This window comes from Odontesthes bonariensis, chromosome 8 (genome assembly GCF_027942865.1).
Source record: "Odontesthes bonariensis isolate fOdoBon6 chromosome 8, fOdoBon6.hap1, whole genome shotgun sequence".
Taxonomy (NCBI): Eukaryota; Metazoa; Chordata; class Actinopteri; order Atheriniformes; family Atherinopsidae; genus Odontesthes; species Odontesthes bonariensis.
The window spans coordinates 24469576-24491917 of record NC_134513.1 but is presented as its reverse complement, the minus strand read 5'-3'; the positions used below and the strand labels follow the sequence as shown (position 1 = coordinate 24491917).

Genomic DNA, 22342 nt, shown 5'->3' with positions numbered 1-22342 from the left:
CATAGGGAAACTCAAAACTTGGCCGGTTAGCTCAGCTGGTCAGAGCGTGGTGCTAATAACACCAAGGTCATGGGTTCAATCCCCATACTGGCCACGAATATCAGCAACAACAGCACATGTGTAGGTGCCCTTCCATAACACATGACTTTTAAAGATATATCAACATATTTGATGCTGCTTGTCCTGGACCGGATCACAGGGGAAGCAATTTGAGCAGACATCCCTAGCCCCGATTCTCACAGGACATAATCTACACCTCTTCTCGGGTGCACACACAGAAATACCAATGCAAGACCAGCATGGTTTATTTCTTGTGAGTCCTGGACCTTCCCTCAGGCCTCCTCACCGTGCAACTGATCCAAAATATCTCCCCTGGGGGGAATCTACATGATACTCTGACCAGATGCCCATACCGCCTGATCTGGCTTCATTCAAAGAAGAGTGGCAGAGACTGTATTCTCAGCGTATTCCAGATGACTACGCTTATCGCCCTGATCCAAGAGGGTGAGCCTAATCACCACAGAGTGAAAGATGATTTCAGCCCTTATGCATTCGCAATCTCATTCATTTAGTCACCACTCATAAGGAGTGACCAGAGGTGAGCGTTGGAAGGAAGACCGACTGGTAGAATGAGATCCTCCAGTCGTGGTCAAAATGGTCTGATCCCTAAACTCTTCCACTTGAGGCAGCAACTGGTTCTAAGCATGAAGAGGACCCTCAAACCTTTTCCAACTGAGGATCAGAGCCTCAGACTTGGAGGCACAATTTTATTCCTGGCTGTTTCACACTTGGCAGCAGACCACCCCTGTACCAGCTGGATGACTCAGGTGAGACCATGTGGCCTAAAGGACAAGGCGTCTGACTTCGGATCAGAAGATTGAGGGTTCGAGTCCCTTCGTGGTTGTCTTGTTTAGTTGTATGCTGTCATTACTGTACAGAAATCAAGAGCACTGTACTAAGTACTAACCAAATAAACACATGGTGAAAGCTGGTAAGTACTTTGCTAGTTGTACTCCATGTCAGAAATCCTCTGAATGGCATGCCGTTAAAGTCGGAGGATTTTACCAGTCTGTTACTGGTAAAAAAAGTCCAAAGTTAAGCTGATGTTACGCACTGATCTTGGCTTCCCCATACTGCCTACAGTCAAGCTATACAAAAAGATGATAGACTTGAATGAGTAAGTTCTATCACGTCGAGTCATTGGAGCATATAACAAATGATAAAATAATTGCATTGAAAGCAGTTTTTTAAGAAGTAAAAGTTTTTCAACTCACCTGCTGAAAACATCCAAATCCGCAATACCAAAGGCAAGCTGTATAGAATGTTTGTGTGACTTAAATCGGTAACAGAGAAAACACTGAGAGCACTTATTCTGGCACATATTTGCTCATAGGGAAACTCAAAACTTGGCCGGTTAGCTCAGCTGGTCAGAGCGTGGTGCTAATAACGCCAAGGTCATGGGTTCAATCCCCATACTGGCCACGAATATCAGCAACAACAGCACATGTGTAGGTGCCCTTCCATAACACATGACTTTTAAAGATATATCAACATATTTGATGCTGCTTGTCCTGGACCGGATCACAGGGGAAGCAATTTGAGCAGACATCCCTAGCCCCGATTCTCACAGGACATAATCTACACCTCTTCTCGGGTGCACACACAGAAATACCAATGCAAGACCAGCATGGTTTATTTCTTGTGAGTCCTGGACCTTCCCTCAGGCCTCCTCACCGTGCAACTGATCCAAAATATCTCCCCTGGGGGGAATCTACATGATACTCTGACCAGATGCCCATACCGCCTGATCTGGCTTCATTCAAAGAAGAGTGGCAGAGACTGTATTCTCAGCGTATTCCAGATGACTACGCTTATCACCCTGATCCAAGAGGGTGAGCCTAATCACCACAGAGTGGAAGATGATTTCAGCCCTTATGCATTCGCAGTCTCATTCATTTAGTCACCACTCATAAGGAGTGACCAGAGGTGAGCGTTGGAAGGAAGATCGACTGGTAGAACGAGCTCCTCCAGTCGTGGTCAAAATGGTCTGATCCCTAAACTCTTCCACTTGAGGCAGCAACTGGTTCTAAGCAAGAAGAGGGCCCTCGACCCTTTTCCAACTAAGGATCAGAGCCTCAGACTTGGAGGCACAATTTTATTCCTGGCTGTTTCACACTTGGCAGCAGACCACCCCTGTACTGGCCGGATGACTCAGGTGAGACCATGTGGCCTAACGGACAAGGCGTCTGACTTCGGATCAGAAGATTGAGGGTTTGAGACTATTCGTGGTTGTCTTGCCTATAAGGGTCAGAAAGATTTTGTACTTGTACAATGATGTTCACATGTGTAATAAAGTTTTGATGTTTTAAAAATATTTTGTGCATATGTAACAAAGTTTTGAAGTTGTAAAAACATTTTGTGCATGTGTAACAAAGTTTTGAAGTTGTAAAAACATTTTGTGCATGTGTAAAACTAAATCCGACGGACACACAAATTTCCCACCTTCAAGTACGACCATGAAGTTACAAGTTTACAAAACTCAAGTTACGAGTACGAATTTTGACCCTGTTTTGACGCCTGAGTGAATTGCCAATCAACCTGGTGCCCACCCACGCGCTAACCAACCATCCAATCAAGGAACAGTAATTTCGGCCGGCCGGGATCTGAGCGCCAACGACATTCAGTTGGCACACGTTGGTACTGATGGAGGAAAAACACTCTGGAGTCAAACGCATCTGCTCAGGTAAGTTAATTAAAGATATCGGCAATTTCACGATGTAGCAAAGGTTTCTCAACTTCGTCATATAAGCGGTCATATAGGCCTAACGATGTGAAATGTCAGGTGCCGTGCCAAAAGTTGATTGCTGCCAGAAATTGATTTCCGGTACGCGGGAGCGCGCACAGTCTGTTCAATTTGAAAAGCGTAGCTCAGTGTTTCGATGTTTCCCTCCTCCACTCACCACACCTGATTCAAATGATCAGCTCGCCATCAAGCTCAGCAGTGGCCTGATAAGGAGCCATTCATTTGAATCAGGCGTGTTGGAGCAGGGAACATAAAACATGCAGGGCAGTGGGTCCTGAGGACCGGAATGAAGAAACACTGGTATGTGGCTCATATATGTGAGACGATAATGACGATCGTGTGTTGACTATAATCATCAAATGATGTTATTTTTTTATCTGTGTTTGTGTTTTTCGTTGTTGGATAGATGGTGATTTATATCTGGCTTACATTAAGGCTTATAAAGACATTTGGATACTGGATATTTCTTTTTGGTCTCAAAATGACTTTTTATCACTCTGCAGAGTTATATTTACAAGATTTGACCGTTATATCCCTACCGGACAGACAGCGTACCTTTTGTGATGGATACTCCCACAGGAGTCTATTTGGTGTTGCTAATTTTTAGATTTTATGATAGATGGGCTACATCTGTATATTTTTGGAGTTCATAAATTGCACAGAATGTATTATACACTTGCTTATGGGGGAGGTATAAATGATAACCTCTTCAATTCCTCTATGGCAGGACGTGATGGTGGGCAGGCATATTCTGGACCGACTGCAGTCCAGGTTGGAGCAGGCATTGCAGCGACGGGACCTGGACTGTCTCGAGTTCATATGCATGATTGAAATGACTCTGATTATGTCACTCTCTGCTCACGTAGACTTCACACAGGAGCTAAGTTAAATGGTGTTTGTGCGATGTGGCTTGGTTATTCTGCAGGGTTCCTAGGTTTTGATAAAACCTGCAATAGTCATGGAAAGCCCCCAGGTTGGTCTAATATTTACAGCCAATTCAGACATTTATGTATCTTGTTCACATGTTCCAATCAGTCCACAGACAGAAGTTAGATGCCAAAGATAAAAAACTTTTGTATTCTTGGATTTAATGTTACACCACTTTGATAAATAAGGTCCACTGACTGCAGTGACAAATGAAAATGTTCTTCCTCCTTTCTTTTAGGTATTTGAAGGTCTTCTCCAGCTGCACACCCTCATCAGCACTGAATTAGATGGGAGAAGAAAAGCAGTTGTAGTGGACAGGACTGCTGGAGAAAGGGGGTGTCCAAAGTTGGTTATTTCCAAAGACCACCTCCAGCATTTGATTGAAATCGACCTCTCTGTCCCCTGTATTTCCAAACTGCTGGGTGTATCAGTGAGCACACTCAAACGCAGAATGCGACAGTGACAGCTTGGTCTCTGCCATCAAGCAAGACATTTTTAGCACCTACTCGGTCGGGGTCGAGTTGAGTCCAGCCGAAAATGTGACGTTTACAGACTGCAGGCAACTGATTGGCCAGGGAGTGATGTCACTGGATGAGTCATGAAAGCCACTCCTTAACAAGAACCCGGCAACAGCAACAGTTGGATTTGATGTATTCTGTGATCATCAACGAGGTGGATTACTAGACGCAAAGACACAGACCAAGTAGCATGTATACCTTCGCCTTGATGTCCTAAATTGTTTTCTCATGTTTTGTCCAATAAAAGTGACATCACAGGACTTTTGGACCTCCTTGCTATAACGACCCCACCCACATTGAGGTGGTTGTGAGTAAGTACGAGTGGAAAAGAGCTTAATGTAGCAGGAGAACTGCCTCATCGCACATCAGAATTGTGTATGTTAATGGGAGGAACTGAAGGCCCGTCTTCAGAGATAAATGCCTTTTTTCACCATGGCCTGACATGGCTTTCTTCATGGTCTTCTAATAAGAAAGTAAGATTTAAGCAAGAAATTAGTGTCAGGTGTGGGATTTGAACCCACGCCTCCTTTTGGAGACCAGAAGTCCCTGTGCTAAGGAAGGAATGATGCCTTGAGTCTGGCGCCTTAGACTGCTCGGCCATCTTGACGCCATTACTTCCCTGACTGTGTAAAATATGACAAACGTGAACCAAAACGCTACTCCACTTGACTATATTCGACTCAGGTTTTAGGGTTTTTCATGAGGTAGTAACAGCTGGTAGCAGCTACATTTTTAGCACCTACACGGCAGGGATTCAAGTTGAGTCCAGCCGAAAATGTGACGTCTACAGACTGCAGGCCACTGATTGGCCAGGGAGTGATGTCACTGGATGAGTCATGAAAGCCACTCCTTAACAAGAACTCGGCAACAGTTGGATGTGATGTATTCTGTGATCGTCAACGAGGTGGATTACTAGACGCAAAGACACAGACTAAGTAGCAGGTATATGCTGGGCCCATAACCCAGAGGTCAATGGACCGAAACCATCCTCTGCTATGTATACATTTTTAAATCAAACTCAACATCTCTCATTAAAAAAACCTGGAAAAGATGATGTAACATTCAACAACATCACAATTGACACTTGACCAACTCTGAAAGCCTTTCTACACACTCTTAATTCAAACTCGTTTGGTGTGCACATGAGTGTCCTCCAATGTCCACTTTTCTGATAAAAGTAAGAAAAAGAATTTTTGTGTCAAAAGACTGAAATCTTTCTTTTTTGTTAAATGGATTAGAGGATCGTTTATCCGATTTCTTTTTATAACGTATGTTATTTTGTATAGTCACGTGGAAAAGGCTGAAACAGACTCCCGAAAGAAATGTTCACCTAGAATTCTGCGCTCCCGCAACTCATGTCTTGTCTAAAAAAACGAAGCAAAAACTGTGGTTATCATATCACCACTTTCACTGTCTCGAAAAATCAATCAGTCGGTGCCAGTGCAACTAAAGAAACGCAACTATACACACGTATTGAGCATGAAATTAAATGAGAGAGAACATGGTATTCATTAAAACTAATCAATACCTAACAAACATCCGATCTACACCCACGTAGGACCAGACTCAGAAAAATGGGGGACAGGTAATAATGTTAATGATACAAATTATTGAAAGCTCCTTTCAGTCAAGGACACTGTACAAACAAGATATTAGATAAAACACAGGAATTAAAACATCTTACCATATTAAAAATACACAGAACGGAGCAATCACTGTAGGTAAGCAAAGTTAAACGGATGGGTTTTGAGTTTAGACTTGAACAGAGGGAGAGTGTCAGTATTGCGAATGTCGGGGGGGGGGGAGCACAATTCGTACACAAGGCAATTCAAAGTGCTTTACAGCTACATAAAATCATAAGAAGGCAATAAAATTATTCCAAAAAACAAAGAAATCATTAATTAATTAATTTAAAAGTGAAGAGTGCAGATAAAATACTTTCAGGTGTCATATGCACATCTAAATAGAACTGTTTTCAGTCTGGATTTAAACATTGTCACATTGTCCAGGCCCCTGCTGGACCCGTGGAGGCTGACTATGTAAACCCAACATTTTTTCCATATCCTAAATGTACAGGTATACTTGGGGATAATTGTCCATAGACTCTGAACTGGATTTATCATTTTGAAAAATACCACATCAACCCCTTTGAGTAATGCTGAGCAATGTTACATTTATGCCCTGTGAAACCTCATCATTGACTCCTATCCTCCGTGCATACAGATGATCTGTGATGGAGGTCATTTCATTTCTAACATTGAGGCTACATGGCCGGGATCAGTTCATGATTCTAGGATCTTCGAGCATCCTCACTGGCACAGAGGTTTGCACAAGGCGCAAGAATTTTACTTACCTGAAGGAGTGTACTTTTGAAGTAAGGTGTAGCATAGGCAGAATTTTCGCTAATGAGAGGTCAGGTGTAGAGGTCATCTTAAGGAATTTAAAGTGCTCGTCATACTTTATTATAGTTAGCCATTGTTACGACCCCTGGCTCAAAAGGTGCAACATAAAAGGAATCCACACGCAGATGACGGTTTTTTGATATTTATTACTTAAAGGGAATAAAAGATAATGTAGGTGCAAAGTCAGTAATCGTGTAGTGTATGCAAAAGATGTCTAGGGGTGACCAAACAAAACCAAAACGCCAAAGGGGAAAAGGGGAGGCCCCGCCATGCCAGTGTGCTGGGGATATATACTCATACTCATCAGGGCGCACACCTGCGCTCCATCAGATGATGAGCAAGAGCCTAACGCACCACACAGCTGACAGTAGGCGGAGCAGTCCCAGGACTAACCAGTCCGTCACAGCCATATAAGGCACATATTGCATCAAATTGCCTAAAGTCTTAACACATGTATATCCATCCAACATTTCTCTTATTCTGCAGGAGAGTTCAATGGTGTCCTGCTTGGGGACAGAGACTATGCATGCTGGCCGTACCTCCTCACGCCATATCCTGATCCAGGAACAAGGGCATGTGCACATGCACATGCACATGCACATGCACATGCACATGCACATGCTAAAACAAGGACACGGATAGAAATGACCTTTGGCCAAATTAAATACAGGTTCATTGCTTAAAATTCTCAGGCACCATGGCTGACTTCTGACAGAGCCATCTTAAATTTTATAGCATACTTCATATTTTATACATTTTGTCTTGTGGACAACTTTTCAGGCTCAAGTCTTTTCTTCGTTGAGTTCCTTGAGGTTCTAGTGCCTGAAAGGACTCAGTTTCTCCTGACACAGTGAGGGACCTATACAGGGACACATATTTCCTTTGATCCTTATTGTTGTGACTTTTGAGTTAGAACTTATTTTCATAATTTAGCATTGACACAGTAGCAGTTTAAGTCAGAGTGTAAGAAGGCTAAATGGACAGAGATGATTTATAACTTTCCACACGTTTAGCTCATTGCACCCCACTGTGAATATAAATGTAAAAAACACATTTCTAACACTTTGCATGAATCGTACAATAATGACAAGTTTGAGTTCAAGTTGTGTTGAATTGTTTAATTATTATTAAATGTTTCTCAAGCTGTGGAGAGAAAACAGAATTAAATACAGTTCACTACACGAAATTCTCCTTTATCTGAATTTATACTAACATCCCTCTCCAGTTTCATAATCTCTAGCTTGATCTTTTTTATTTTCAGTTTCTTCCATATCTAGTTTGGTGCTCTCTTTATTGGACAAACACATTTCTTCAAAGGCTACTTACCACTCTGAAATATGTTGCTGTACTTTACCTTCACCTGCTGCCAGGTACGCTTTTGGCTGTTAAGATAGCTCCTGTTGAGATGTAACAGTGAAAAAATAATATGTGGGTCACACACTCACGATAATATAGTCACAAAGTATGATGATGCTTGTCAATATTGGGTTATTAATAAACTGAGCAGGGCCAGTATATTTGTGCTGTACATCTCATACAGAGATAATTCAGCATGCTTTATGTAAACACATTATAACACAAAGAGGAGAGCATAAATACATGATGACAGTAAAATAAATGTCTAACAATTGACAATGGTATGAAACTTTCATAACTTACGCATTTAGTCTGTCTGCAGTTGTTAGTCATGCCGTATTCTTCGCTTTATTGATCGCAGCTGTATTACCAATTCTGGTGATGACACTTTTAAAATCCTCATACAGCTCTATCAGCATTATTTATTCAGCTGCCGAAAAAATTAGAGCTGTTGTCTTGCTCTCCTTTTCTGCCATCTCCATTTTTCCACCATCCACTCGTCAGGGCTTCTTACGTTCCTCGTGCACTTGCACTTAGCCAGGCTATATAAGCCTCGCTTGGATTAGCCTCACCGAGATGCAGCTGAAATGTCTTCGTGGAGCAACTTGAGGCTTAATTGGGAGATGGTGCTAGTTGGGAGATGGTGGCCTCGATCATTACCACCTCTCATCCCTTCATTAGAGTATGTGTTCGATTTATTTATGTTTGTCATAAGGTTGATATCTGCTGTGTAGGTAACAAGTAAAGTAGCAAAAAACAAGTAGTCAATAACTTCCTGGTGCGACTTATTAAAGCTATGGTAGGTAATCCTAGAGAGCTAGCAAGAGAGCTAGCAAGATTCGAAAGTGTCCCCTCCTCTAAGCTCCACCCCCCCCTCCCCATTCCGTCAGTGCGTCATCCAAAGCCGGTAGAACCGCATGCGCACACGGAGCAGGGAGCCGACAGAGGGGGGCGTAGGCAGAAAGCAGAGGCATCTGATTGGTTTTTGTAGGCGCTCCAATCCGAGATCAGCGTCCCGCTGATCTCGGATTGGTCAGCTTTTTCTCAGTCCTGCAGCTGCCACAGAGGTCTGATTATTTTCGTCCCTTTTTCTAAATACATCTTGTATAGATTTCTCTCAGGACAGACGGACCATTTCACCCAGTATTACAAAATGTGTTTCTGAACAGGATTACCAACCATGCCTTTAAAGAAAGAGATTTAATGTCAAATTTTTTCCCAAGTGCCCTCATTTGGTCTCTCAGCCTTTTTGAATTTTTCTTGTTTGTGTGTGACTTTCATAGCAATATGACAAAAAGGTTGTTTTTTCACTTTGCTTGTGCAATTTTGACAAAAGACAGAGGAGCCTCCAGGTTGAGTCATGAATTACACTGCACTTAACAGGTCACCCTTGGAGAAATATTTTGCCAAGGAGCGTGTATAATGCGTAAGGAGAGCGTTTTGGCGGCAGAATGTTTACTTTAACTCACGTAATACGCATAAGTCAGAACGTCCCTGGGTGGGCTTGAACCACCAACCTTTCGGTTAACAGCCGAACACGCTAACAGTTGCGCCATAGAGACTCTGCCTGGCTTTTGTTGGCAGTGGGCGTGGCTTAGAGCTTGACTGCCCCCTCATGGCAGTAGATGCAAGCGTTCTGTATTTTTACGTGATGAGACTCGAGTGAACTGCTGCTGATCTATGTCAAACTTGAACCGAAAAGTAGGAGGTGCTATACAGCAAGATTATCAGTTACAATACAATTGTAATATATCTCATCAAACAGCTCAGCATGCTTTGGCACCTTAACTCTTGTCAACCAAATGACTTAAAGGATAACTTGTGGGTTCAGTGGGACAGGTCACCCATTACAGCTATTGATTTGCTATCAAAGCTACAAATGGTTGCTGACTGGTAGATTTGTTGGTACACACACTCGTCCCTGGGTGGGCTCGAACCACCAACCTTTCGGTTAACAGCCGAACGCGCTGGCCGATTGCGCCACAGAGACTTGCTGTAGTTGTCTGTGGGCGTGGCCTCGATCATTACAACCTCTCATCCCTTCATTAGAGTATGTGTTCGATTTATTTATGTTTGTCATAAGGTTGATATCTGCTGTGTAGGTAACAAGTAAAGTAGCACACAACAAGTAGTCAATAACTTCCTGGTGTGACTTGTTAAAGAAAGAGATTTAATGTCAAATTTTTTCCCAAGTGTCCTCATTTGGTCTCTCAGCCTTTTTGAATTTTTTCTTGTTTGTGTGTGACTTTCATAGCAATATGACAAAATGGTTGTTTTTTCACTTTGCTTGTGCAATTTTGACAAAAGACAGAGGAGCCTCAAGGTTGAGTCATGCATTACACTGCACTTAACAGGTCACACTTGGAGAAATATTTTGCTAAGGAGCGTGTATAATGCGTAAGGAGAGCATTTTGGCGGCAGAATGTTTACTTTAACTCACGTTATACCCATAAGTCAGAACGTCCCTGGGTGGGCTTGAACCACCAACCTTTCGGTTAACAGCCGAACGCGCTAACAGTTGCGCCATAGAGACTCTGCCTGGCTTTTGTTGGCAGTGGGCGTGGCTTCGAGCTTGACTGCCCCCTCATGGCGGTAGATGCAAGCGTTCTGTATTTTTACGTGATGGGACTCGAGTGAACTGCTGCTGATCTATGTCAAACTTGAACCAAAAAGTAGGAGGTGCTATACAGCAAGATTACCAGTTACAATACAATTGTAATATATCTCATCAAACAGCTCAGCATGCTTTGGCACTAGAGCTGGGTCAAATAGTCGACGTATTCGACTTATTCGACGTCATAAATTCGTCGACATGAATAATTTGCATTTTATGCGTCGCTAATTTTTATTTTTTTTTGGTTGAAGTCCCCGTTCCAAACGACCTACTAGATGAACTCTCACTCCAGTCCAGCGGTGGCAGTAAATATGCACCAGAGTCGCCAATCGGTGTAGATGCCTTAGTTTAAAACGGAAGAAGAAGAATTCATAACGATGGCGGCGGCAAGCAGTAGTTGGAGCACTGAAGAGCATATAGCTAAAAAATCACGCACACGGTCTTCCAAAGTCTGGGAATTTTTCAACCTTAATGCTGCTAACAATGTGGTTGTTTGCAGACTATGCAAATTTAATTTGGCGTACCACAGCAGTACATCAGCGATGCACGAACACTTAAAACGAAAGCACCCTGGAGCTCGTCAGGATGGCAGCAAAACACCGTAAGTTCTGTTAATTTCAAGATCCTCTCTGAATAAACGCTACGTTAGACTGTTGAGTTGTTGTCTAGTTATATTCCCGGCGTAAAATTTACGTCTTTTAATTACGACTAGAACAGGTCCCATGTTTGCCTAGTTTAAAGCTGTTAGCGCTACCAGTCCCGACATGTTTCTTCTGTGTTATCTATTTGCTAACACCAGACGGTGGATTTTATACTCTGCCATTATGTAGATCTAGTCTACCTGTTGACTGTCGAAATTCCATGATCTAGTAGCAACCAGATCCAAGTAGTAAACACGCATTACAAGTTGACAATTTAAATTACATAAATATTTTTTTAAGTTGAGCCTCTGAGATGGCTGTAGTATAGCCTACTGTTAGCTAAATGTATCATAATAACAGCAATGATGTGGACGATGCTATATTTTTGATTTGCTGCTGTGAATATTCATGTACTTTATGTTTTTTGCCTTTACAGGAGTAAGGAAAGCAGTGTGGCGGACTTTTTTCATAAAAAGAACCAGGCACCTTGCACACCCCAGGAGGCTAGTGTGTACACAAACAGGATCGTCTCTATGATTGTGAAGGACATGAGGCCCCTTGCGATTGTTGAAGGTGAAGGCTTCCGTGAAATGATAAACACTTTCCACTGAGGATACACCCTTCCATCCAGGCGCCACTTCACTGACTTAATGGAGAAGAAGTATATGGTTACCATGGACAAAGTGAAAAGTGAACTAGAAAAAAAGCATTTCCAAACTATCCCTAACAACTGATGCTTGGACCAGTCTGACCACTGAGGCATATTTAGGTGTCACCTGTCATTTCATTAATGAAAATTAGGAGCTGACCTCGTTTAGCTTAACTACAATGCCGCTTGAGGAGCGCCACACTGCTGAAAATATTGCCTCTTGGGTTGAGATGGTGGCAGATAAATTTGATTTCTCCCTTCGAGATGATGGACTGGCGATTGTACATGATAACGCAGCAAATGTTGTTGCAGCTCTTCGCATCCTAGAGGAGAAACATGGGGTAGCATCACATGGTTGTGCCGGCCATACGCTTCAGTTGGTGGTAAATCATGCCTTGAAGAACAACCCCATGATCGACAGGACACTCGGGGCTGCATGGTCTCTTGTGAAGCATTTCAAGAAAAGTGAGCCGGCTAGCAGCAAGCTGAAACAGAAACAAAAATAGTGGGGTACAGCTGAGCATACCCTGCTCCAGGATGTGTCTGTAAGATGGAACAGCTCATACTATATGGTGAGTAGCCTTTTGGAACAACGGTGGCCGGTGGTCGCAACACTTTCTGACCCAGACGTTACACAGCGTGGGAAGCAATACATGGATTTGAGGAATGATCAGTGGATCTTACTAGAGGAACTGGAGCAGGTCCTCAAGCCTTTCGAACAGGCCACTGTTTTTCTCAGTGGAGAGTCCTATGTCACAATATCTGTTTTACCTCCACTGCTGAAGGGTCTCCATAAGTCTACAAAGAAAACCACATACAAGTCTGCTGCTGTGAACTCTTTTCAGATTGCTGCAGACCAAGAGATGAAGGCAAGGTGGGAGTCTGAGTCTGCTTTCAAAGAGAATGGACAAAATGTGGCCATCATTGCTGCTGCCCTTGAGCCCCGCTTTCGTAGGATGAAGTTCCTGTCACCCGAGGATGCTTTGAAGGTACAAGTACAAATTCAGGCTCTGATAATTTATATCAAAAGAGCCAAGCAACAACTGGAAACGATTGAGCAGGAGCACTCAGCCAGTCCCCAGCAAAAGAACACCTCTTTGCTGGACATTCTGCTTGGCTCTGCGTAGTGTGACAGGATGAGGTCAATCGCCACGTGCAACTGCTTCAACTGTGCGAGAGCCTCACGAGCGGCGACCAGGATTTCAAACAAGTTTGATTTTCATCCGAACAATCGGGAGGTGGTCGGGAGGGCTTAATCGTTTGTTGTTACCCCATGTATACTACACGATGCGAGACGCACGATTGAGCCAAAACTTGGTCCGATCTCCAAAATAGTTGCACGAGTGAAAGTCTTGTCGACATCGGGCCAAAAATTGCACAGTGTGTGCCCAGCTTTAGGAGGCCAGTGCCTTATCCACGTGACTATTCAAAATAAAAAACACAACTTAAAGAAATCGGGTAAACGATCCTCTAATCCATTTAACAAAAGTGAAAGATTTCAGTCTTTTGACAACAATAATTCTTATTTTTTACTTATATCAGAAAAGTGGACTTTTGAGAACACTCGTGAGCACACCAAACTAGTTTGAATTAAGAGTGTGTAGAAAGGTTTTCAGAGTTGGTCAAGTGTCAACTATGATGCTATGAGTGTTACATCATCTTTTACAGGTTTTTTAATGAGAGATGTCAAGTTTGATTTGAAAATTCATAAATAGCAGAGGATGGTTTTGGTCTATTGACCTCTGGGTTATGGGCCCAGCACGCTTCCGCTGCGCCACTCTGCTACACACCTCAGATGGGATTTTCGGCTCTTTTTCGAGATGCGGCTCTAATGGCTCTTCTTACTGTGGAGAGCCGGCTCTTTCGGCTCCCAAACGGCTCCCCATATATATTTTTACATTATTAATTATTAATAGCTTAAACCTAATTTTGTAACATTTTGTTTCATTATTGACATTGTTAAGCACTTATGATGAGTAAAAATGCTGCATAACAATGCTTTATAAATAAAAGTTTTATTATAACCAATTAAATTATCACAAAATAGCACCACTTCCACAAAAATAACTTAAAATAAATTAAACAGATAAAATACAAACACTCACCACAATACGAAAAAGTATCAAAGCAGCTTCATGACAAAAAAGGTGCCACAATACAAATATCAAATACAGTTCTATTAAACTAAAGTATAAAACTATGAAGGATAAAAAAAAGACCATGTGAACAACACCAAAAGGAGGAGAACATCCACTTTATATTCTTTTTATCTACTCTTCTATCTTCTCAACATTGTTGACACACAGTTCTGCACTTATTGCAAGGTTTATCATCACTTTAATTGTCATGTCTCTTGCGGGATACATATCACTTGCATCTTAGCTTGCGCTCTCGTCTCGCAATGTATTTTGGGTAATGTAGTCATTTTTAACACAGAAACTCTTTTTCCATACAAATCACCAAAGTAATAACCCTGTGAGTATGCAATTACGCACATGAATGCATTTAATATGATGAAATGAATATGATACAATATTAAAATTATTAACTCAAATTGCCATATGCTACATTTAAAGTTAAAACAGTATTAACAGTCTACAACTGTAAATGTAATTAACTCCCTATCATGTTTCCCCTCCTTCTTTATTGTAATCTCAATTATTTGAGAGACTACATCTGTGCAGCACAAATGAATAAAACAAATTCCAGATTGAGCAGCAAAGAGTGTTGTGTTTTGTGAATAAATGTAAATGATTCTGGCTTTGGTTTTCACAATCACATTCAGTGGATGACACTCACTGTCCTGTTATTCAAGAAGATTCTGTTATAAAGTATGTTACGTCCCTCCTGTCTCACTGAAACAGAACCGAACCGAACAGAACAGAACTTTTGGCACTCTCTCACACACACACACACAAACACACGCACACACACACACACACGCACACACACACACACACACCTAAGCTCTGGCCCTGTCATATATCCACGCCAACAGACACACAGACAAACAACAGAGAGAGCGAAGTAATGGTGACTATAGGCCTCCACTCTTCCTCCAGTCATCCAGGGTCTGTCCTGACTCTGGACAGTACCACCGCCCCTTTAGCTGGGTGTGTCCAGTCTGTTTGTTTTTGTCCTGGCCACACACTTTGCAGGTGTAGTGGTATTTCTCCTTTTTCAGCCTCTTCCGTGGCTGTTCCCCCCTTGCCATTCGCTCCTCATCCTCCTGGGCAGCTTTGTTCAGCCTCCAGGCAGGTTGCCTTGGCTGGGCACCTGGAAGGCACTCCGGAGGAGCTTGTGGTTGAGGAGCCTGAGAAAAAGGAGGAGCATGTGTAGATGGAAAGTGGAGAAATGGGGGAGCATATGAAAAGGGAGCTTGCTGGAACGGAGCTGGCCCAAATTGTGGAGGGAACTGAGGAGGTCAAAGGTCATCTGTTCGTGTGCATGTTGCACAGGGGCAGCCGGGAGAGTGCTGATTGGAGGGAGAGGCTCCATGGCCAGGTGCAGCTGTTGAGGGAGAACTGTACCTTTCAGCAGCATGTTACCGTCCTTCCTCTTGTCCCTCCTAAGCAGCTTACAAGACAAACATTCATTATTTTATATGTGTAAGCCTATCCTCCCTCCCTAAGGTTATTACATACAGTGTATTACATATTTTCTAACAAGCATGCAGGTGGAGGGTTTTCTTGGTTTTTCTTGAGGTTAAATATTTATATACATGTATATACAGTATATACTGTCTTAGCTGTATGGGGAAGGTAAATGAAATAACACATACCATGCAGAGACCGTGGTGTTGTTCACCGGCACCAGAGCCAGCGTCGTCTGGACCAGGACAACCCTGCTGTCCTCCAGCAGCTGTCTAATGTGGCTGTACACACTCACAGTGGACTGAGGGGTGGGCAGGGTTTTCCCCTTCATGTCCTTGGGCCTGTTGTGTGACTGCTGGAACTCCTTGGCCAGTCTGAGGTAGTGATGGGATTTTCGGCTCTTTTTCGAGATGCGGCTCTAATGGCTCTTCTTACTGTGGAGAGCCGGCTCTTTCGGCTCCCAAACGGCTCCTCATATATATATTTTTACATTATTAATTAATTAATAGCTTAAACCTAATTTTATAACATTTTGTTTCATTATTGACATTGTTAAGCACTTATGATGAGTAAAAATGCTGCATAACAGTTATTATAACCAATTAAATTATCACAAAATAGCACCACTTCCACAAAAATAACTTAAAATAAATTAAACGGTTATAAATACAAACACCCACCACAATACCAAAACGTATCAAAGCAGCTTCATAACAAAAAAGGTGCCACAATACAAATATCAAATACAGTGCTATTCAATTAAAGTATAAAACTATGAAGGATAAAAAAAGACCATGTGAACAACACCAGTTTTGAACTACTAGGCCTAGAGATGGAGAACTCACTGTGTTACAAATACTCACCACAGTACGAAAAAGTATTAAAGCAGCTTCATAACAAAAAGGCACCATAATACAAGTATCACTTTCAGTGCTATTAAATTAAAGTATAAAACTATGAAGGATAAAAACCATGTGAACAACACAAGTTTTGAACCACTAGAGATGAAGAACTCACTGTATTAAATACAAATACCCACCACAGTACGAAAAAGTATAAAAGCAGCCCCGTCACCTTATTAATTGAAAGCTGCGTGTGATTAGTCAGATGTGTGGAGCACACGCTTCCATGAGGGCAGTGGAGACCGAGGAAAAAAACTCTCCGTCTAGCACTGGCAGAAGCAGAGCAGAGTGAGGGGGAGGGGGAGGGGGAGGGGGGTGGGAGAGACAGCGAGGTATGAAGGACAAAAAAACCGACGTGGGGACAAAACTGTCGGCTCTGTGGCACTTGCAGAGCACAAGCGAGACAGCGAGATACTGAAAGAAAAAAAAAAATGGCTCCCAAATAGGATCCCAAAACGGCTCCCATTGTGGAGCCAGTTCCTGTCGTTCACTTCAAAGAGCCGGATCGTTCGCGACCGACACATCACTAGTCTGAGGCAGACACACTCACTGACCCTGTGGACTTCGGGGTCCCGGGCTGCTTGGCCGTGAGTCATGTACAGTCTGTGGGAGAGAAGTGTGATATGATCTGGACCGTGAACAAGGTTGTAAAGCCACGAAAAACCAAGTGACAATGTCAGTAGGGATTGCAATAAAGTAATTTACACTTAATTACATGTGCTGTCTCTTAGTCAATGATTTGCATTGAACCAAAATGATAGAAAGCACCTCTCTGCCGCCTGCTGTCCAGGAGCAGAGCCACTCGGCTTCCTCGGTGCTCTCCACGGTCCTCCTGATGCCCGCGCTTTCTTCCTAGCCTTCTGGGTGTAGCTAAATGGTGAAAGAGACATCCATATTCTTCATTCAGCCCATGGAATGTATGTTTAATTCTGGTGCACAAAATAATTACTATTTTGTAACCTGAAGGCTTCTTGTCCATGGCATGGAGAGCTGTGTAGCGGTGGACTATTTCCTCCTCCTCCTTGGCTGACAAGGCTGTGCTACATGCAACTCAGAATCCTACACTCACAGTTTTCTCCAGAATTGTGCAGATATATATTGTTCAATAAATAAATCCACATGCTGCAGTGGCTTATCAGGACTTAATAAATCATTTCAAATACCTTGTGGAACCCACAGGAGCACAGAAGGCATCCCCCGAACAGATCCTTTGTGTGGTTCTGCAGGGGACAAGCATCAATTTTCTCCAGGGCCCTTTTCCACTTCTTGGCCCCTGGAAGTTTGCCAGTAGAGAAGTGGTATTGGCCCTGGGCACATTTTACACAGATGTCCCTCCAGTAAGCATCAGGTTTCCGTGTCTTACTCATCTGCAAACATTAATAAAACAGGTTAATGTAAAGCTAGGCTATGTGTACAGAGGATATGAATTCATCCCCCTTTCACAAAAATAGAATCATTATTATCTAAATGTGGTTTCATGTAGGGATGTTTGAGGTTGTTTAATTTAAAATTGGGCGAAACAAAAGCAATTGCACTTAGGACAAGTCAAATTTAGGGTTGGGGTTATTACAATCTCTTCAGTATATACCCAAATGTGGAAGGCAAATTAGGTCAAATTATAAAGGGCTTGCTTTCCAGGTAAAATGTGGCGGGATTTATGTCCACACTCCTCAGAAATCTTTTAGGTGCTCTTCTGGTGAGAGGCCTTAAACATATCACAGAAAATAATAATGGACTTACTGTGCTTTCTATGTTAAAATTCTCAGAATATACCTTCCCTATTCTCACTTGTATTTTTCTTCCTTCTAATTTTTTTTAATCATTTAAACATACAACCATTTATACCCATTCTTCTAATTTGAACTAATAACCCTTCTCTCCACATCATATCATACGCTCTTTCAATATAAAAAAATACTGCTACAACACTCTCTTTATTTACTTGAGCCTTTCTTATTTCATTCTCTAGACATATTACTGGATCCATTGTACTCCTCCCTCTCCTAAATCCACTTTGAACCTTTGATATAAGTCCTTTACTTTCTATATAATATAACAATCTTTCATTTATCATTCTCTCCATTATTTTACATATATTGGATGTTAAAGCTCTTGGTCTATAATTTTTTATTTTTGGTTTTGATTCATCTTTTCCTGGCTTTCTAATTGGTATAACCACAGCTTCTTTCCAACTTTTTGGTAATTTTCCCTCCTCCCAAATTCAATAATACAATTCCAATCAAATATTCTCAGAAAATTCACTTAAATTACTTACCATTACATAACAAATCTGATCTTTCCTGAAGCTGATAATTTATATTTTTAAACTGCCCTATTCAATTCCATTATTGTAAATGACATATTCAAAAATCATTCGATTCGACCATTTTCTCCAATAACTCCTTATTTTCCAGAATTGTCTTTTCTCGCCCTACTACACTGATATTTTCAGAACTATGAATTCTAACAAACACTTTTCTCAACATCTCTGCCTTATCTTTATTTTTCACTGCTGTTGTTTCTCCATTATTTAAAATTCGATATCCATTCACTCTTTTAATTCCTTTCATTCTTTTAATCATTTTTAACAGTTTTTCTTACCTTTGCTTGCAATTTTTTGTATTCATTCAAATTCTGAGGGCTATGATTTCTTTTTAATACTTTAAAGGCTTTATTTTGTTTCTTCAATAGCTGCAGTACATTCTAATGTCCACCATGGTACCAACTTCCTTTCCTTTTTCCCACCTTTTATCCTTATACTTTGACTAGCCACTTCTACAATAGCATTACATATATAAAGATTAAAATCCTCAATACTACAATTTAAATCCACTTTTGGTATTTTTAATTCACTATTATCTGAATAAGCCCTGAATCTTCTAAATCTAATTATACCTGATGAGCAACAGCTGTGTCACCTCCACGAGGAGCTGATTTAAACCTCACAGGTGGGTTGGGATGTTGTTTGCTGACTGGAACAATGGGAGCTGTTGGAGTCCTGCTGATTTCTGTGCTGACGGCTTGGCTGGCCAAAGGTTTTTCATTTTGTCTGCTCTTTTTGGTATTAAGTCCTAAAACTGGATTGTGTCTGTTGTTCTGTCTCACGATTAGCATGTGTGCAAAATATGCTCTCTCCATAGGATCATCTTGGCCAATAGTTGGGATGAATCATGGAGCTGCCAATAAGTTTCAGAAAAAGCAAAGCGGTAAGGACAGCTGTAAGAAATGTTTTAAAGCTGTAGGATTTCATAGTAACTCAATGCCTTTTGTGTCATAGACTTGTCTTCAAGGAAACCCCTTGAACTTGTCCAGCCAATGGATTCCATGTTGGGGAAGAACTCAAAAGAAGGTATGCAAAATGAGTTTGAGTCTTCCTTGGGTGGTGAAACTTTATAAACTGCGTTTGAGCATCGACTGGAAAATGGTTTTCAGAAGACTTCTGTCTGAACAGTGATCTGTTTCAATCTGCTGCTGTTTACTTGACTTCTGCATAGTTGTATAGTACGTGTCAGGATATGGTAAAGCCCTTTAAAGCTTTGTCACACTGCAAGAAAAGTAACTAAACTGAGTTTAATGCCATATATTGGGGCAGGTCTGAAGTCTTTGCATTTTCTGTTTATGGCTAACTTGTCTATATTTCTTAATCCACTTTTGAACTTTTTTGCAGTCTTAATGGAAAGCAAAGAAGTTAAAGCTGCTGCATCCATTGGCGACATGACATATAAGCAAGCTGACATCTCACAAGTAAATCTGAAGGCTAAAAGAGAAGTGAATGTTTCTCTGGCTGTCGCCGCCAATCCGACAGAACCTGCCGTGGCGGTTGCGGCCGCCAATCCGACGGAAGAAGCTGCCGCAGCAGTGGCGGTTGCGGCCGCCAATCCGACAGAACCTGCAGTGGCGGTTGCGGCCGCCAATCCGACGGAAGAAGCTGCCGCAGCAGTGGCGGTTGCGGCCGCCGCCAATCCGACGGAAGAAGCTGCCGCAGCAGTGGCGGTTGCGGCCGCCGCCAATCCGACGGAAGAAGCTGCCGCAGCAGTGGCGGTTGCGGCCGCCAATCCGACGGAAGAAGCTGCCGCAGCAGTGGCGGTTGCGGCCGCCAATCCGACGGAAGAAGCTGCCGCAGCAGCTGCCGCAGCAGTGGCCGCCGCCAATCCGACGGAAGAAGCTGCCGCAGCAGTGGCCGCCGCCAATCCGACGGAAGAAGCTGTCGTCTGAGGCGGCTGTCATGAAGCAGTCTAACTTGCCAGCCTGAACCTCTTTTTAAATAAAACAGTGGTATTGTACAATATGTGCTGCTGAAACCAATTCCTTGGCTCTGAATAATTTATTTATTTGTCTCGCTGGAAGGGTGGCTGTCCAAGGCCTTCCTAAGGAAGGGAACCAGGGAGAAACATCTTGTGATGTTTGGAAATGGATTTAAGTTGGAGCTGCATATTCTTATAGATGCAGCTACTCAAAATGATGGCTCTGTACAGCCTGTTGCCAGCAGGGTCCTATCCAGTTTTCAGCCAAGTAACACCACCCCCAGCCATAACAACAAAGTAGTAATGTCCTTAATCAAGGAAGTGAGCTGCAATGCCTTTTTTCCACATGGGGAGGAGCAGTGACTGTTAAAGCTAAAACTGTGTACAGCTGTCTCTGTATTTTTAGTTTGTCTTGTGGAGTCATCTGAAAGTAAAATATTATGCCAAAATTTTTTAAATGGTGATGAAGATGTAGGCGCCTGCAATGGTTTTTACTTCCTGCTTCTGAAGAGTGCAGACGTCTCTGCTTCCTCCTGCTGCTTGCAGCTTTATTCACTTTTAAATCATTCTACTTCTTTCCACAAGTCTTGGATATAATTTTATTTGAGGTACAATGTGATCGACACCTCCACCTCTCGGTGTCTAATGAATGAGTTAATGCGATAATGACAAGTTGACTCGCCCAGCCCTGTTTAAAATAATGGATGAAAGTAAACTAAACCCAAATTAATAAATGAAATAAAATACAGCTGAAAGCTAAACTAAAAAGGTAGGTATTGAGCCTCTTTTTAAAAACATCAACCTCTGCAGCCCTGAGGTTCTCTGGCAGGTCCATAATAATGGAATGACGTCTCACCATAAGTTTTTGTTCCAACTTTAGGAACAACTAAAAGGCCGGTACCAGAGGACTTCAGGGTCCGCGAGGGCCAATAATTTAAAAGCGGATCAGAAAAATAAGACCATTAAGACATTTATAAACAACTGAAAGAACCTTAAAATCAATCGTCAAACGGACGGGGAGCCAATGCAGCGGTTTTAAACCTGGTGTCATGTGTTCCCGCCCTCTGGTCCTCGTCAGCACACGTGCAGTTGATTCTGTAGTAATTGTAGGTAAGAAATACTTTTTTTGGGAAGACCAGAGAGCAGGGCATTGCAATAATCTATTCTACTAGAAATAAAAGCATGCATCAGCACCTCCGTGCTGGCAAGAGAGAGAAATGGGTGAACTCTGGCAATATTTTTAAGATGATAAAATCCTGTCTTATATTTCTATTACATTCTATTTCTGTTACATTTCTAATATGTGGGATAAAATCCAGCTCAGAGTAAAAAATCTGACCAGTGATGACATGTTTAGCCGCATGTCGTCCTACAATCGCTGGTTGTCTAGATGGTGTCCAGCAAACAACGTGGGCTACATAGATAATTGGCAATCTTTCTGGAGAAAACCTGGTCTGATGAGGAGAGACGGCATCCATCCCACTTTGGAAGGAGCAGCTCTCATTTCTAGAAATATGGACGAATTTATTTGTCACCCTAAAACATGACAACCCAGGGCTCAGACCAGGATGCAGAGTTGTAGTCTTACACACTTCTCTGCAGCTTCCCACCTGCTGCTACCCCCCCAATCAATTAACACAAAAGGAGCAAATCCTCTTGTGCAAAAAGAAATTATTAAAACAAAAACTTTAAC

At 42.2% G+C, this 22342-nt stretch overlaps 1 protein-coding gene and 4 non-coding genes across 5 annotated transcripts in view; 3 read left to right on the top strand and 2 right to left on the bottom strand.

Annotated features, from left to right (window-relative positions):
- Positions 1–22342, bottom strand: part of LOC142385507 (caspase recruitment domain-containing protein 18-like) — a 179348-nt gene that overhangs the window by 26050 nt on the left and 130956 nt on the right. The window lies entirely within an intron of this gene.
- On the top strand, positions 21–94 carry trnai-aau (transfer RNA isoleucine (anticodon AAU)). The gene has a single exon. It is a non-coding gene; the product is annotated as a tRNA-Ile (tRNA).
- Positions 832–904, top strand: trnar-ucg (transfer RNA arginine (anticodon UCG)). Its single transcript has one exon. It is a non-coding gene; the product is annotated as a tRNA-Arg (tRNA).
- trnai-aau (transfer RNA isoleucine (anticodon AAU)) lies at positions 1409–1482 on the top strand. The gene has a single exon. It is a non-coding gene; the product is annotated as a tRNA-Ile (tRNA).
- trnan-guu (transfer RNA asparagine (anticodon GUU)) lies at positions 9923–9996 on the bottom strand. The gene has a single exon. It is a non-coding gene; the product is annotated as a tRNA-Asn (tRNA).